At 32.2% G+C, this 19,777-nt stretch overlaps 1 protein-coding gene across 1 annotated transcript in view; it reads left to right on the top strand.

Moving 5' to 3' along the window:
• The window catches only part of LOC108966737, a gene marked incomplete in the record, with an annotated part of 90,895 nt that overhangs the window by 51,084 nt on the left and 20,034 nt on the right, over positions 1–19,777 (top strand). Inside the window, 1 exon segment of the mRNA XM_018929771.1 lies at positions 4,068–4,111.

Below are 19,777 nucleotides of genomic sequence, written 5' to 3'. Positions count from 1 at the left end.
TCCTTATTATATTTTACGATTTTTTTTTTATTAATGTTTAAATATTTTTTTTTAAGTTCGTAATTTTTTTCTTAGTTTGTTCAATATTTTTTAAGTTTTGAACATATTTTATTTAAATTTTTTTCTATTTTTAATTATTTTTCAATTTTTCTGACGATGCTTATGGTATATAAGTTATATTTATCGATTCAACTAATTCTTTTATATCGCTCCCTTTCTTTTCCCTGCTATTTCACATATTTATTTTCTTGTCTCTGTGTTGCGCCTTTAGCCTCTATTAAACCACTTTATCGCCGCAAAATTAAGTATTTTCCACAGCAGAAAGAAGCAGGCTTTCAAACCTTAATCAAAACCATTTTGTATGGCAAATTCTGAGTGACTATTGCGCACATTTGTAACGAATTTTCAATGTCTTACTTTCATTTCGTTCATTTCCATGATAATAACAATAATTGACACCGAAAATATTTCGYTTTTATGCCATTGAGTGCTTAGTGCCACAAATGATTTTATTATAACTAAACACATTTCAATGAAATCCATTTAAGTTTTTTCCGCTTTCCTTTGGCAAAAGTTTTAAATTTTTTACAAAAAAATAGTAGAAATGGCAAGCCATAAAATTAGAGCAGTAAATGCTATTGTTTTGTGGCTGCGCGGCCCTTTAGAAATGCCCAGCTCACATTCCGACAACAAAATGCGCGCAAMCAAAATAATAATAGCTTATAATAGTTGCTATTTTATACATATTTATTGTTTATTTACAACACAAGCAGAGTTAAGCGCGCCAATATTGGAACAATTGTCTRCGAAGACAACAACAATACAACAATTTGCACCATTCAATATGGCTTTGTGATCTTTTTAACATTTTATAGCGGATTAGTTTTGCTTTTCAATGCCGAGAGTCATGACTATGCGAGGAAAAAGAGAAAAGAAGCAACACACTGTATAAAAAATGCCAAAAAAATGCTCCAAAAATTGAAGTATTTCGAAAAAAAAGCCACAAAGCCAACCAATTGCACGCCGTGTAAATGAGAAATTCGACAAGCGATTGAAGGTGAAGGCCAAATGGAATGAGTAGCAATTTGTGGAGAGCGCGCGGCAAATGAGCGGCAGCTGAAGACACAATAACGCCAGTGATAAGCAACAAAAAATAAATAACACGAAGAAAAAACTATAAAAATTCAATTAAAGCACAGAGTAAGCGGAGTAGAGAGAGTGCGCGAGGTTGAGTGAGCGAGCGAGAGGCAGTGTGTGTAATAGATGAAATTATGCAGCTTCAGCATACAACATGACCAAGGGTCTCAAGCATAAGCATACATACATGCATATGTACTCATCAGCGCTCGTGTGTGTGAGTGTCTTGTGAGCGAKCGGCCAGCTTCAATCGCAGTCACCGCGTTGCGACACTAAGTCAGTGGTGCAGCAAAGTTAGMCAAAACAGTTAGCCAGCAAACTCGACAAACGACGGTCAGTCAATCAATCACACCAAGCGCGCACACACACACACACGCGCGCTCATATATATTTTATGGTATATGCGCATTTTTGAGATTCATGTTCACATCGCACACAGGAGCGAGCGCCTTGACTTGCCGCACAATACTCGCCATCCATATCACATGGATAATCATTACACATTCGCTTGTAAACGATAAAAGTCATTAAAGTGCTTATGCCGATCTACACACACACACACTCAGTCATACTCACGTATATGTAAATTTGTGCTGCAGTGTGGCGAAGTGAAGTGAAAAGAAATAGAAAAAGTGTTAAGTGCTGTATTGCTGTAGTGCTGAGTACTGAAGTGTTGAGTGTCAATTTGTCAAGCTTTCAAGTAGCAATTAAATGAAACTTAATACCAGTGATCGTCAAAGTGGAAAGTGAGGTATGTGKATGCATTACAGTTAGTTGCATATGCCTTTGTTCTTTAATGAGTGCCACAAAATGCYTGGCGGTGCGCTTAGCTTTTGACTTGCTAGTGCTTTTGTGCTTGTTGTTGTTTGCCTTAATTTTTTTTTTTTTAACTTTTATTTCACTGAAGATTCTTATTCTGGCGCGCGAAACCTGCAGCGCCGCTTATTTTATTACAATTCATTGTTTTTGAATGTTTTTATGTGCTTGTATGTGTTCTTATATGCGTGTCTGTCTGCGCTTGCTTGTTATCATATTACACTTTTTACCGTTCGTTTGCTACATTCAGCATTTTTTTATTTTTTTATTTTGTATGCATGAGTTTGTGCTTTTTATATGCCTGCTGACAGCTTTGAGTGGGCAATGACAACTGCTTTTAATAGGTGCGCGCCGGCGTGTTTGCGCGTGGTTCGTGTACGCTTTTTAGAAAGTGAAAATTCCGTGCGCACGCAGTTCTAGTTTCTTTRTTTTTAGTGTTTATTCTTAACACAGTTTTTTGCTTGTAGGGAAAGTGTTTTTTTGGTATAGCAGGTTGGTCTTTTTATTGCACCACTTTCTGTTTTGCGATTTCCTTCCAAAGTTCGAGAGTTCAAGCTGGTTTGTTATTCTGGCATTCTTAATGGGAATGGTGTTTGATGATATGTGCTGTGCAAAATATGCTTAATTTCATTGCAGAAATACTATAAAACATATGTCATGCAACAAAGGTGATTGATGAATATGTGTATATAACACTATTGAAAATTTTTGACTCAATGAGACATGGTTGATACCTCTACATATAGACTAAAAGTCTACAATTTTATTTTTTGAAAGGAATATTAACATCGGTCAACACAAATATTTTTATTTTAGATCTCTGATTTGATGATCAAATTCTTCTTGTCATCATTGAAAAGCACTGGAATGCTTATTTCTAGCTTTTGTACTTTGCTTTTGCTTAATACGTATGCGTATAAGTTTACCATAKCTACTTTAAAAAAAAGTACGAGAAAAGTTTTTACAAAATCGAACTTAAGTAAAAAAAATCCTTTATTAATAGTAGCAAAGAAGAAACAAGCTATTTTTTCATACAAATTTTTCTTTAGACTGAGGCTAAAGAATTTAATTTTACCTTTTTGTTATCAGTCATTGTTGATTTTTTTTTTTTTATCAGTGAATAATTTTCAATTTTTTTTTCAAATTTCAGCTAGTATGCTTCTTAATATTTGTTTTTATTATTATAAAATAATTTTTTCGGCCATGTTAGCAACTTCTCTGCTTAAAATAAAGCCGTACTATCACCATACGTACCTATTTGAGCCTTTAAATGTTACTCTTTCATTTTCTTGAATTTTTTTTCCTAGCCTGATGCTTATTTACTAACTGCCAGTATTAAACATTTTGTTTCACTGTCAATTATATTCATTCCWTGAAGCTCTAGAGTAGTTTTTAAAGTCTTTAGAAGGAAAAATAATAAATGCCGACCAACTTTATTTCTCGTTCAAGAAATTCATGCTTCATTTAGTAGTTTTATTTAAAAAAACTGCTAATATCAACTSAAATCTTTAGTTAAAACGTATTTACGCTGAGGCTCTCAAACATTATGTTTACATAGCTGGCCTCTAAACTTCCCTTTGTACTGAAAAGATGACAAAAATATAGTTTCCTGAAGATATTCTCTTTCTTAACCTGAATTTGTTTACTTCTTGGTGGTCTGAAAATATTTTTTTTGTCAAAAAATAGCTAGTATTTATAACAAAACTTAAATTATTTTTAAAAAGAATATTTTTACTGCTGGTCTTTTTTCATTAGGAATTTTTTTTTTATATTTCTTGGGTTTCCCAGATTGTTTTTGCATGAGCGTTTGATTAACCATTATTTTATGATCTGCAACAACTTTTTTATAAAAATTTGTGTTTTTTTAAATTATTTTTAAATACGTATATTACATGTAAAAAATTAACTCCTTCTTTTGTTTAAAGAAACTTTTTTTCGCATTGCTTTCTTAAGTTTTTATCCTCCCTAATAATATCAAATCCATCAAATAAATTTACTAAAAATTTTTTTTAACGTCCGTACATATTCGAAATAGATTAGAAACCATTTTCATATATTACAAATTTTTAAATGTCCCTAAAAAATCTAATTTTTACTATTTTCTTTACTTGCAGATTTGAATAGAAAATATATAAACAAATAAGCAGACTTGAGAAAGGTAAGAGACGATTTGCTTTTAATTTATTTTACTATAATTTACTGTTGATACACAAAGGCTGCGAAAGACCTACTATAGTTATATCTTAAAGCAACATAAAGGGTAAAAAAAAMRAAAAAAAWAATAATAGTTTTTATTTGCAAGTAATCTTTATTTTACTTTCAATATGAGTTTTTCCTTATAAGAGTTATCCATACACCAAGATTTTCAACAAAGTACATATATTTAAGTACCCTTCCAATCACATCGAAAGCATTCCATTTTTAACCTTTCTTTTTTTTCAATATAACCAAGAAGCTTATACTTAAATCCAACAACAAAAATACATTTGCAAGATTTTTTTGCAATTAAAAAGCTGCTTGATTCTAAAAATAATCTTATTCACCACCACAACGCCAGCGCGCATACATGCTTTACCACGTTGGTGGTCAGTGGCGCTAAACTCATTAATAACAGCCCATTTGCACAGCTGTCAGTTGGCGATTTATGTGTGAAACAGCAGCAGCAATAACGCGTCACGGCGTTTTGTAGCAATTAACATAAATAAGCAGTGTGCTGCTTTTGGTGAAATGCAAAAAAAAAATTAATAAAAAAGTTAATAAGAAGAATGAGTTGAAAATTTCACTAAAAGTCTGATTTTCAGTATAAGCGCGCCAGCAGCGGTCATTGTTTAGTTACACCGCAGCAATTTAAGTGATTATGTTCTATTCTAATAAGCAGCGGCGCGTTTGCATTGCGCGCTGAGGCGTGCGACCGCGCCAAGTGAACGCCGAAACAAAAGACTTAAGCAACGAACGCGCGCATACAAAGTCATTGACCAAAACAATAGTGCTGGCTCAAATACTTCATTTAGTACCTTAATTTCTAACCGTGTGTGTGTGTTTGTGCGCAACTAACCAAGCGTAACGAAGTCAGCTAACCACCAATTAAATAAATTAGGTTTAGCTTTTTGTGTGCCACAAGAAAAAGTGTGCAACCAAAAACAAAAAAAAACAGCAAATAATATAAACTAATCGTGGAAATGTTGTTAGAATATGATTTTTGCATTCTAGCAAATGCATAGTGGACCACACATACACGCGCGCACATTTGAAATTCATAAACTGCTTGTGATGCGTGTGATTTATGTGCAACGCTGTTGACCCATTAAACTAATTTTCTTGTTTCGATTTTCGATTTTCGAAATTCCAAAGTGGCAAATTAAAAGCACGCGCTTACACACACACACAGGCGCACAGCTAGGCGCATTCGAATGCGTAACGAGTACGCGTTTGTGCATTTTAGAGGCAAATAACTACGCGCTGCRAAGCCATGCGTTCAATTTGAAGTGATAAATTGGAGAGAAAACTAACAGCTTTGTGGCATTATGTGATTGATGGCTTTTTCCTAAACGGTATTAATTGTGGTAGCCACACGGAAAGCATTAAATATGTGTAAAATATATTTGTGCGCGCAGATCTGTCACTTTCACAAGCGCWCCAGCTGTGCTATGCTTTGTTGCTTATGCCTTCCTCTCTGCGCTGTGCTTATTTCATTTATGTTAATCCGTCGCTTTGTTGTGCTTTCAGCGGCAGCTCACTCGCGCWTAGTATGTGTTTACATCTGTACACCTGCAGAATTGCTTGATCATTTATCAGCGCCTCCAATCAATGAATTTGCTGAAGTGAATGAAAGAAAAAACAAAGCCACTCAGTGACACACATACTATACATACCTATGTATTTACACACACACAAACTTCCGCGCAGGTTTTTAAAAATATTTATTTATGTTTATGTGTGTGCGTGGTATTAAGTCAAAACAAATTAATGACTCAGACGGGAAAGTGATAAACAATTACATGCAATAATAATGCTGCAAAATGCTTCATTTAATTGTTTGAGGTATTTATTAATTTCAATGCGCGTTTGAAATGGAAAGTCGTGTTTATATAATTTTTTTAGCAAATTTCATTCCACGCAATTCATATGTGATGCATATATACCTCCAATGGTCGTATTAATATCACTACTAATAGAAATTACTACGAGGAGTAAAATACAATAGCGTTTTGTTAAATTACAGTATCCAAAGATTAATTGATTATAGTATTGCTTTGCSTATTTTCATTACTATTGTAATTGTAATAATCAATTACTGCATTGAAATTGCAATACTATCACAGTTATCAATACTATTCGACGGCTGTTAAACGTACGATGACTAGTAACGCAATTTTCATGATTACCATTACATGTGGAAATACCATTACCATTACTTTTTTGTTAACCACTAAGGCTACAATCAGTAACAATGGCTTAAAATAATTTTTTATAGCAAAATTACTGTTGGAATTACCATAACTACTACAAAGAATACCACTACCATTACATTTTTGAAGACCGTTAATACTAATATCAGCAATAAAAGCTCTTTAGTTACTATTAAATTACTATTAGTACTACCAGAGCTACTTCAGTTACTATTACCATTAGTTTTTGCATTACCATTATCATTACATTTTTAAAGACCGCGAATACTAAAATCGTTAACAGTGCCCTAAAATTACTTCAAATACCAATACCATTACATTTTTGAAGACCACTAAGACTCTTAATCCAAAGATTACTAGTAATGGTACTTTCATAATTACCATTACATAGTAAAATACTATTACCATTACTTTTTTGTGAACCACTAAGGCAAAAATCAGCAACAGTGCCCTAAAATTATTATTTATAAAAAAAAATTTGCAAGCATTAAAGGAACTGCTACAAATAGCAATACCATTACATAACTCAAATATCATTACCATTACTTTTTTGAATACAATTAGTATTAATATAAGTAATTGTGCCACTATAATTACTATTAATATTATAGGAACTACCAAGAATACTAGTATTATTATTTTTTTATAAGAACTACGACCAATACCATGCCTTTACTCCTTGGAAGACCTTTCCTAGCAATATGAGAAATAGTGGCACCATAATTTTTATTAAGATTAACAGAACTACCTCTAAAATCATTACCATTACATTTTCGATTATCATTACCGCAATTACTGCTACTATTATTATTTTACTATATCAATACCTTCGTTAATATCGTTATTGAAAGCACTACCTTAACTATTTCCAATGACATTACTTCGTTCCACAACATTTTAGCATCAATAAAAACATTTAACTGGCTTTTGTTGCTACAGCTATCCTTACCATATCAAAAATTACATTCCCAATACAWTTACCATCACCATTACTAATTTAGTGCTGACTTATTATTTAATATGAAAAAACCAAATTCTGAAATATTGGTTCAAAATTATTAATAATTGTTAAAGTAATTGAAATTTTTTATAGTAATTATTTTCCACTCCTTCAAGTTCGCTTTTATTATATGATATCAACTCTTCTTTATATCAAGTATAACACAAATCTCCTGCTTCCGTTCACAAGCCAAGCTCATGCGTTTCTCAAACAAAATTGTTTACTTTCGTCTTTAATTTATGACATTTTGTTTATGGCAATCCACATATAAAGTGATAGTAATAAAACACAGTAATAATACACACATATAGCTGATTGCTTCAATTAACAGCGACAGCCATAATCCGCCTGTGTTTTGTTATGTTAACAACTGTAGCCATAAAGCGTCTTTAACGCCATCACTCTGATTATTTTTGATCTCCGTATAAATGTGTGTTTTGTGCGTRTGTATTGATGCATAAAATTTCACTGTTATTAACCAAATGAAATGCCGTTAAACTGTAAACTTCACATACATAAATTAMATATTTTATGCATTTGTTGTATTCAGTTATTAGTCATTTCGCTGCTATTGAACTGCAAGCTATTTGTTAACAAAYAAAAATGATAAAGGAAACGAATTTAATCACAAATATTTTATGGTATTTTCCAGCCGCAATCAAAGGGTGCCACATTGTTGTGTAAATTGAGATTTAAGTTTGAAATGTAACGGTAAAACTTAGCTTTCCTGTAACTTCGTGTGAACAGTAATGAAATGTAGCTACTTYATGAGTTCACTACCTTTAAAATTTTGCTTGTTTTTGTTGTTTGTTTTTTATAATTTACATATAGAAAAGCGTCTCTCTTGAGTCGAGCGTTAAGGCTTAGGTTTTACAGCTTTCATTGTTATTTGATAAACTTATTATTAAAAAGAAATATCAATAAAAMAGAAACAAAAAAAATGTAGTAGTATAGTTTACCGTTATTCATGTTCAATTTATTCATATTCTTCTCTACTTATAAAAACTATRTTAAAAGGTATTTAAGTGAAAGTAGTGCAATGAGTTGGAAGTTCATTTGAATGACGCTGTTCTGAAGATTTTGAATAAATTTTTATGATAATTCATTATTATTTGAAAAACGATATATACTACAAAAGAATTTTTTTTTTTAAATTTTGGTGTGAAGATTAGAAAATATTTTTCTCAAAAAACGACTGCTTAGCCTGAGATCACCTTTTGAAAGCACACGAAAATACACCCTTCGACCACCCCTCGAGCGTATATGTATTTAAAAAAAATTCCCTCTTTTAATTTCTAAAAGRTGGCAACTCCAAAAAATGTAAATGTAATATTCTATAGCGATAATTATTTTTTAACTCATGTCTTCACTTTATTCCTTGATATTATTTAAGATTTATTTGACGAAATTTCACAAAAGTGGCAGCTCYGTATAGCATATTTTAACAAATTTTGAAACGACTTTTTATTGTTTCGTATTGTTTCTAGATTATACAAATTTGAAATTTTTTGTCAAGTGGCAACTCCGTTTAAACACCTACTATATTAAAAAATATATCAAACGATGTCTTACTCATTTACAGCACGCTTCTTGATGTATTATTTTTATCTAAAATTTATTTAAAAATTTTAYAAAAGTGGCAACTTCGTTTAAGCATCTATACAATTTTAACAAAATTCTGAACATCTTTTAATATTGTTTTAATTTTTCTATCGTTTCTGCTGATTTCTTGATAATATTTAAAATTAATTAAACAATTTCAGAAAGGTGGCAACTCTATTTACACAGAAAATTTCGAAAATCATTTTAAGTTGCATACCAGCACATTTGCATATCATAATCCACTTGAAAAAATCAATAATAAAATTAGGTGGCAACACTAAACATGAATATCAACATTCATTTTAATAATTGGAAAAACCTTTTATTCAAACCTTTTTACGCCATAACACAAATTTACCGCTGATTACTATGCGAAAATTTAATCCAAATTTTTACAAAAGTGGCAACTGCGGCTAGTGTTGCGAAACATTTGCAATTCAAAGCTTTTTTTTACGCCATAACACAAATTCCCTGCTGATTACTATGCGAATATTGGGCAGTGTTGCAGAAATATTTGAAAAGCTTTTACTTTATGGGCTAAATGCCTGCAGCTACGCGGCCGATAACTGTAGCTGAGTGTGARAAATCATCAAAACCACCAAACGCCGCTAATTCATTGCCAGGCACTAACAGCAACTGACGCTGTAAATAAGCGCTGCCAATAAAACTTTTATGCTGCCAAGCAAATTCTGGCGGAGCAAATACTAAGCTTAGAAAACCAATGAAATGCAACAACAAAAAATCGACAAAAATTGCAAAAACAGCAAATACTGTTATACAAGTCCCTAAAAGGCAGCAACTTGCAGCACTTGCAACACTGTTACATTTACGAGTACAACAACATTGCCGTGAGCTGCCAATTTTTCTGTTCAAACTTTTTGTTATTTGCATTTTTACTGCCACCACAACAACAATAACTTGTGCGCTGACTGTATTTACGATGTGATTAGGTGTTGAAGTTATTGTTTTTGGCCAAATCGAAAACGGTAACTCAATTCATTGCCATGCACTTTGCGCTTGATTCATTTTTAATGGCGCGCCAACAACAACAACAACAACAACATAAGACATTGCTGCAAAAAATTGCGCTTGCCACATTTGTGGATTGGTGGAAATTGAATTCGCCGGCAATACAATTCAATTGTGAATTGTGGCAAGTAGTCAATTGCCAGCGTTGCTTATGCTCTGCTTCTTCTTCTTGCTCTTTTTCAACTGTTTTGTTATTATTGCTTTGGCAAATTTACAATACGAAACGGCGGCGATATTGTGCCGACTCACGGCAATGGCAAAGGCAAATGACGGCCGCGCAGAATTCGCATTTCATTTGATTGCTCCAAATCACGTATCGCGCCTGCGACGCTCGCTCGCTGCACGCTGCTTGTCGTTGTGATTTGCGTTGCTTTTTCGCATTTATTTTCTGTATTTTGTTGCTTGCCTTCTTGCAACGTTAGGAAAATGCGTTTAATCCGCCATTTGATGCAATGCGGAAGTCATTTTCTACACTTTGCCCTGTTTGCTTTGCATTTATTGCCTGCCTCACAACAAAATTTACACCTCTCAAATACGAGCTGAAAGTTAGATGAAGTTGTTTCGGCTTGTTCGCCACTTTAATGGCTTTGAGCACGTGCACTTATACTTCGCACTAGCCCGCTTGATCCGTGCCAAATATGCTTGTTGGCGACGTGTGGCGCTGATTGACAGTGCTAAGCGTGACAAATGAGAACTGATATACTATATATATGTATATAGTATGTTTCACATATAAATCAGCTTCATCAAAGTTCCTTTTAATTTTACTTTGGTTTTCCTCTCCACTTCATTTTGAAGGATTTAAGCTATTTAGCATCGCTCAATCAAATTAAGCCTGGTATTAAGGTAAGGTAGAAATTTCAGTGATTTATGCTTAAAAGGCTTAGAAGCTATAAAAAAAAGAGCGACTTAATGATTGGAAAATTATAAATTCTTATTAAAATGTACTAGTTTGATTCAATTTAGTTTTTATAAAAGTTATAACATATTAAATTTAAATATATCAATGATTCTCTTCAATTTCTTACGGCTGCCTTAAGGGGTTGTATTCACCTCCAGGTCAGTTTTTTCTTCGCTCAAATCTTTGAAGTCGATTGGTCAGGCTATTTCGGGAAAGTTTTTCTYACTGCCTCTAGAAACAAGGTTTCAAGGAAAATGCGTTCGAAGTGATTTGATTGCTCTAAGTTAAAACATCTTTTGAATTCGTTCTTTTTCCCGTAACTGTTTGCCAAATTAATTGAAAATTTTCGCAAATATATTCAACTGCAAATTTAGCAAAATAAAATTTTTTATAATATCATTTACCCAGAGAATTTAAATTACAATTTCCGGGTACTTTTTTGTCACCATGAATATACGGGTCCTTTCGATATGGTTTTTTTAATTGAAATGCAAAATGAAATTGAATTTGAAGAAATTATAAAGTTCTAAATAAATTTTAAAAAGCTTCCAACCGAAATTAATTCTAAGAAATAATATAATTTTCTAATTGCAAAATAAAACAAACAAATCAAGTAAAGCATCTCGTTGAACTGGCTAATTCGACATTGCCATGCGATTTTTTTTAATTTTTACTAAAAAATAATAATAAAAATATTAAATATATCTAAGATATTCTGCTGATATTTTTTATATGGACTATTAATTTCAACCATCTTACTCTATAATTTGCTCACAGTATTTCACAGCTCTATTATTTAGTACTTCATTTTGAAATTTCATTAAACATTTTTCAATATTAGTATTTTATTGAACGAATAATTTAGAAATATTTAAAAATATATAGATTACCATTTTGGAAGTAAGAAATGGTATTTTTGAATGGCTTCCCCTTTTGACCTTTAAATAAAAAGCTTTTCTCTGTAAAGTTTCCAAATTATTTATATTTATTTARGTCAGGTTAGGTTAGGTTAATCTGGTAGGCCAATAAGCCATGCATAGACCAGTTTAGTTACGATACCAGATGGAGTTTAGTTGCTRKGTCCAAGAGGAGTAGGTATCYTTTAGGATGCCAGCGCTTGATGCGAATTTTAACAGACTCTGCGGCCTCATTATCAATATTTCCTTCAGTGTATCATACCGTGGGGACCCCAGATGCATACAGCGAAGTTCTGCCTATGCGAGGCAATCGTACACGAGATACTTCATTGTTTCCCTGGTGCTATGCCCTAGACATTATATTTGTATTTATTATATTTAATTGAAATAGTATACAAGGAAGCCCCAAGAATATAATAAGTGAAGTAGAAACTAAGCTGAAAGTCTATAAGTGTACTTGAATATGGAAAATATATGATTTTTTTTTTCAAACGGGCAGCTATTTTGAATGAAGTGGCACAATTTTAATTTTTTTTTTCATTATGCAGATGAAAATGTTAAAGATAGTATATGAAGTAGTTGAACGTTCTTTTGACCAAATGCATAGAGATGTAACTCGTAGTTAACTGTAAAACCGATGTCGAAAAAGTTAAAGAAACAACAACAGAAAGTATTTGTTTTGATATCAMAGAGATAGCAGAGGATCTTWRCAGSTCTTATRGAYCGGCCYAACGCATTATGGTTAACGTTTTGGGTAGGAGGCGTGGCAATGCTATACTCGAGCGTGATTGCGCAACTACCATGTGGCTCCCTATGACTTTGTGCTGTTTTTGAAAATAAAAAATGTGCAGACACACAATAATTGGCATATGTAATTCAAATTTCACGAACATAAAAATGACTTGTACCCATAAATACAATTTTTTTAAGCAGATGCATTTTTTATTCTTTGGCTGCGTAGTTCTAATTGACCAGTCCGAATCAAATTGTATAAGACTCTTCAAATTTTTTTATAGTAGTTAAGAAATTTTCGAGGAATAAAATAGAGACATTTGCAGTGAGTTTTTATAACAACAATAAAAGGTGGTTTCTTTCTCATGAGATAAAAAGGTTCCCATGAAGTAACTCAATTTTCAGTTAAAATTGATTTTTTCTGCTTTCAAAACGTTCTTATATATACTATACAATGTATTAGAACCTCACATCGATCATATATGTAGATGGAATAGGTGGAATATTAAGCTCTTTAATTCTCCTTGTGTTTAAATATAATTTTGCATATACATATGTACTACACGACTTCGTTTCTACTTAAAAGAGACCTTAAATCAAAAATAGTATTCTAGATCGTTTTTATACCACGTAATCAAGTAAAATATATTATATATTGTATAACATAATCCTGGCATATATTATTCGTTATTAATAATAAGCAAGTTATATAAATAGTCGAGCTATTTCCATAAGTTCATCAAATGCACACATTACTCTACACACACAAAAGCCACCAACAAATTGCTGCATTATCAGTGCTGCATCATAGCGACACAAATTGCATAATAAGCTTATTAACTGTAAATAAAATACGCATAATAGTTCTTGTGCCATAACAACAAACGATTGCCTGTCATATGCTGGATTACAATAAAAGCAACAAAGCGAGCATAAAATGCGAAATTAAATTGAAAGAATAAACTAGTTCTCCACAATAAGCAATAAATACACACGCACACACATACACACAGCCAAGCATAAAAGAAATGCGAGCGATTTATTTGCGGTATAGATTTGCTCTGCGCGCATAAATGCCTAGAATGCTGTTTGCACACACACACACACACACACACACACATACATACACATAGATACGTGGTGATTGGTTGATTGTGTGCCACTTTGTGCGGCTGGCTTGATTAGTCGCGTAATGAGACATTTACATACACAGACTGGTTCTCGGGCAGCCACAGGCGTGAAATGCTCGCAAATTGCAAGCGAAGCGAAATTATGGCCTGGCTGCCGCTGCACATGTACAGCTAGTCATATATACACACGCACACACATACTCATATACTCAAATATGCCGTATGACGGTCTGTGGAGTATCAGATTCTAAACAATTATCGGCGAACGKCATTCAAGCGTTAAATGAGACAATTATGCCATACCGTTGAGTGTTGTGTTAATTTTTTGAAATTGTCTATTGCATAACCGTTATTGCGAAAATGGCGCAATTGCATTTCGCTGTGTATTACGAGTGGCACGAAGTGCTGTGGCATGTCGTTTACATTGTGCAAGAATGACGCGCTTAAGGAAATAGTAATTTTTCAGCGAGACAAAGTTGAGGATGTCTGCATTTTATGCGCTTTTATAACGGAAGTTGTAAAAGTAGAGGAACTGTGTTTGTTGAAATTATTGTGTATTAAATTTTTTTTTCTTTAATGTCTTATTTTTCTTGACATATAATATTTTTTAATAATTTAAACACGTTTTTACAAAAAAAATTTTTTTTGTGAATTTTTTAAAATAATTTTTAATGAAAGTTTTGTAATTTTGTAATAAGTTTAGTTATATGAAATAACTTAATTCATATTCAAGTTGCCTGTTAGGCTTTCTTTTGCCCGAAAAAGTTGCAATGTAATAATAATAAAAAAGATATGCAAATTAAAGTTATTTTAAAATTTTTTTACTTTCAAAAAAATTGCATATTTTTTTTAATAAACAAAATTTTATTAATTAAATTAATTGTGCTGATTCTTGCAGCCAAACATTTGGAATCTTAGGTTATAAAATTTATTTTTTTATGTTTTTTTAGTATTTTTAATATATTTTTTAAATTTATTTGGCATTATCTTACGAAAAAGAACTTTGAGTTTTGAATTTTGTAACACATTTTCGTTTTTCTTCCTAAAATTTGGAATTTGCCCTTATCAAGTACTTGATTTCAAAAGACTTAAGCGACGAACTCGCTTTACATTCTTTCACTCAGCTACTTAATGATAAATTTAGTTGCAGTGGAATATAAAAGAAGAATGTAAAAATCTCATAATCACGTGTATATAAAAGTATAATGTTTCTTATGAGCCACAATTTCGTCCAAAAAGTTAAAAAAAAAACCATAAAATATTAAAATTTTGTTGAAGAAGAAATTTGGAATAAAACATTTTACGCATTCCTAAATGCTTTTTATGCGCCATTTAATTACCCATTTTGTTAATTATCCGGCACTTAAGTTCTCATACCCATATACGCTTGTTATTGGCGCCCTTTTATTACCTACATAAATGTTCGGTTATGTTTCTGTGCGGAGGGTTATCAGTTAAGTGAGCAATTAGTTGCTTGTAGTTCCTGTCTCTTATACACATCTAGATGTGTATAAGAGACAGGCTTATTACAATAATAAAAAACCAATAAATTTTTATAGCATACGGTTATGGTTTAAAAATTTTCATAATTAAATCGAAAATAATTTTCTTATGGGATACATTAGTTTTAAAASAAATTTAAATACAAATGATAATAAAAAATTTTATTGGAATTAAATTGCGTAAATTTCAATTTTTTTTAAATAAAAATTATACAAATTTAAATTTTGTTTGAATAAAAATTAAATAAGTTTTAATATGGTGCTAAGAAAAATGAATCAAAAAAAAAATCTAAGATATCAAATACTAAAATACTAAAATTTCAAAGCAAAATTGAAAAAAAAAAATGTTAAGTTAAAAAAAAAATTTAAACAAAGGGGAATTGATGCATGTGATTAAACAATTTTTTTTCCAATAAAAGATGTGTTAAAAAAAATAAAAATAATTGATGACTTAAAATTAGTGGAAAAGAGTTAGCAACATTAAAACTTAAAACAAATATATACAAAAATTAAAATTCTTTTTATTTATTTTTATTTTATTATTATTATATTCAGTTTGCATATATATATATATTTGCAAATATGATTTATCCGTAATTGTTATGAGACAATAGTATTATTAAAATAATGGTTAATTACTTCAAATTAGTTGAAAGAAAAATTTTAAAAACAAAAAAATATTTATGTACAAAAAACGATTAAAAATTATTTTTATTAATGGCAAACATATTGCTGACACATATGGAATTACTTATAAGTAAATGCAAGCTACAAATCTCAAACCAATACACTGCTTTTCTACAAAATGTATAAGGAACATATCCATCAAAATTTCCCTTAAAATTAATAAACATTTTATTTCAAACTTCCAACCCATTTTCTCCCACGAACCACACATAACTGCAYCTCCTGTTTCATATTTTAGCATTTTTCAACTCTTTTTGCTTCAACTGAGTACACCGACAGCCGCGATTTATATATTTTTATATATTTTTTAAATACTAGCCACGGAGTGCTTCCGCATTTCAATTGCTTGAAATTATAACAATATSTTGCTTGTCATTACACTAAGCATGCTGTGAGAATAGGAAAATAATAAAACCGTATGTTATTTAAATTCCTCATTTCCYATTGCCGTTAGCAAGTGAGCGCTTGATTTCGTTTCAGCACTCYAGCACTGCAATTAAAGGCGGCTAATTGCAATTGTGTTTATTTTATTCAAATTTAACGAGCTTTTGCGCTGCAACTCGTTGAAAGCGCGAGTAAAAAAGCGCTCATTTTTATTGCTCATTAAAATATTTCTAACGAAAGCAATTATTTAGCTTTACTTAATTATTTGTGTATACAGTTAACTCTTCTATGTGTTTTGGTTTGTTTTTTCTTCTTTTTCGTGTTTGATTTAAATCTGTTGCGGTGCTTAGTTTGAAATACGATATGCATGTATGTAAATGMTATGTGATAATGTTGTGGAATAGATATTGGATTATCGAAAAAGTCTTTTCGTATTTTGTCATTACACATTTGTGTCTTACATATASATATAKTGTTGSAATRGTAATATTTTAARCTTGATKTTTTTATTTTTTRGGATAACTTCAAAAAATATATTGCAGATTAAAAATACGAAAAGACTTTTTCGACTACCCAATGTATTGAAAATTTACTATTTTATTTTTTATATTTTTCTTATAATTTTTTCAAACTCTTAAACCACTTTAAAATTTTGCGAGTTAAGTGCATCCTTATGCAAGAAAAATTCCAATTAAAAATAACATAATCTCACACATGTAATAATAAAGTGAAAAAAAAAAATGTTCTCATTAAATTATGTAATCAGCATTATCAATTACCTAAATGTGTCTACGCACACATCATAAAATCAAAGCGAAACGACATGCGGGTAACAATACGCTGACGCGCTTCTAACTGCAAAATTTAATTGCCGACTTGAAATGACAGTGAACTGTGCCGTCGCTGGCAGTGAGCAGAACAAACACATGCAAGCATATCACAAATATTATATAATAAAATACTTGCAAGCATATGCAGGTACACGAAGCTCTGCGCATGCGCCTTGGCGAGGTCAACGGCGCCCAACTTCCACTAGAAGTTCACACAACAGAAAATACATGTGCATGTGTGTGCGTTTGTGTGGCGKTTTAGCTTAGAAAGATTATTACAGCAGCAAATAGGCAGCGGAACAGCTGATAGCAATCATAAACCGTTGCCTGACAGCGCACATACATTGACAGCGCTGAAATGATGYTTTTCAACACAATAAAAATGCTAATAAAGTTTCCAGACTATTTCTTATTCTTTGGTACCTTTTTTGTGACAAAGCGCGCCAGGTGTAGGTGTATGTCAGAGCAAATGCCGGTTTATGCTTCAGTTTTCTGTTGCATGAAATCGCAGCTGTTTTTCTCACAATAAAAATGTGCTTGCGTGTAACTTAAAGTGTGCGTGTGTTTGTGMGTTGGTTTACATGCATTATTATGTGTTAATTATAATTAATTTATTTATGAATCGCTCATGTCAATGGCGGCCTACTCACCGCCATACCAGCGGTGAAGATTTGCAATTGCGTTTGCGTGTGTGTGTGTGTGCAATGAGAACTCATGTCAAGAACGCGCTGCTGGAGCATACCCGCCAGCACATACATAAATATGCTGGAGCGATTTGAGTTCATGTAGGCACATGTAATTAATTACATAATGGCAATGCCTGTGAAAATCTTGACGCTCTAATCTAATTACTCACTTACGGCTGCATAAGTGACCAACGCCAACAGTACGAGTACTTAGAAATATGCGCCTGTAGTACGTGGCAGGCATAGCACTATCGTAGGTGAACATATTTGTTCATGTAAAATGTAAAATTGTTGCTTGCGCTGCACTGTTACAACAATTAAGCGCTGTGGCAGCTAGATTTCCTAGCGTAGATGTGGATTTTCTCAGCACTACTTAACCTCTTTGGCGACTTCAAAGCTCAGGTACACGCTCTGCGGAAGGGATTAGATTATGATTAATATTATCAGCTTTTCTGTGTTTTGCCAAGCATTTTGTTTCATTAGTTTGAGGGATAAGCTATTTTTTGGGTTGGGCGTCACTGCCGCTTGAGGTGCATTTTCTCAACTGGGGGAAGGAGATAAATGAACATAGAGCTAGCTAGTGGTGTTTGTTGGTGGGCTGCTGTGCGCATGCTTGTTGATAAAGTGGCGTTCGATTTGTAGAAAAGGTTTAATGGTTTTTTCAGAGCATTTTATTCTATAAATCGGGCATAGATTAAGCGTAATTGACTTTAAATTATTGCTGTAATGAAGGATTATGGACCACCTACATCATTAACTGTGAGCTCAGGTAGACAAGGCGTGAGAACTGTTATTTTCGGCTGTAATTAATCAATTACCTATGCATTAACGCTGTTATGTTTGATGTACATTCATATGAAATTTTAAATAAACTTCAATATGCTGGTTGGGCGATTATGAGAAACATGTTTAAGAACTTAATTGTATATGATACTAATCACTCAAAATATGTAAACAAGCTGTATTTGAGAAATTATTTTATAAAAAGTCATATATTTGTGAATATATGAAATCATACTTATAAGCTAATCGTAAACTCACATATCTTTTATATTAAGATTTTAATTTAAATATGGTAAAAAGGCTGCTAGTCGTAGATAATTTAAAGGAATTTAATATTAAATAGARTTAATCAAAAAAGAACAAGAAAWATTWAAAAAWAWTTAATCGATAAAATTAAAATTATTAGATAAAAATGAAAAATATTGGAAAACAGAGCAATTTCACAGCTTAAGGTCATTCGAGATTTGTTCAATGGAGTCACATATTAAATTTTATACTAAATTTTTTTAAGAAAATCGAAATAACGGATTTATAAAGTCTATGTTTCGAAGTAAATTTACATAAATAAAGACTTAAAGTGGCAAAGGCACTATTATCTTTATCGTTGAGCCTTCGATGGGGACCTGTAGCCCCTTCTAATTCCTATTTTGTTGTAAGTGCGTCGTGGTCTCTAATCTCTATAGTACCCTTTGATTTATAGTCGGTCACAGTTGCAGAATCTTTAAGGATGTCGCTTCTCCAGCACTGAAACTCTACTTCTTTAAGATTTACCTAACTACGGATATTTTTAAGGACCTCGTTATAGATATTGCCTCCAGTTGGCTTAATGATCACGGCCTCTGATTGCCGTTTGGTCCTATTATATGCTCTCTGACTTGCAGCTATGTTCTTCTCGTGCTGTGTCTCTTTTGTGCTTTTATCAGCTTACTCCATCGTTTTTTCGTTTGCGTGGGCATAACTTTTTGCCACTGGCCGTCCTTTTCGTTTCGTGRTGGCACTATTTCTCAATACACCACGGGGGCTTGTCGCGCGCCACTTGGTGGTTATTGACTCWGRGATAGTGATGCTGTTGCTTGGASGTCACCGWATWTTCTCATTTTCTGCGATGAGCCAGTTTCTACTGTAATTCTTGATTACGTCGAAGAGTTATTCATCCAAGCTGACGTTCTCTTGTTATGCCAACGGCAAAAAAATTTTATAATAAAATGAAATAAAATAAAATAAAACAAAAT

Source organism: Bactrocera latifrons, unplaced genomic scaffold (assembly GCF_001853355.1).
Source record: "Bactrocera latifrons isolate USDA-ARS-PBARC rearing strain unplaced genomic scaffold, ASM185335v1 scaffold_10, whole genome shotgun sequence".
NCBI classification, from domain to species: Eukaryota; Metazoa; Arthropoda; class Insecta; order Diptera; family Tephritidae; genus Bactrocera; species Bactrocera latifrons.
Note: the sequence above shows the minus strand (reverse complement) of the source record. Positions and strands in the feature narration are given on the sequence as shown.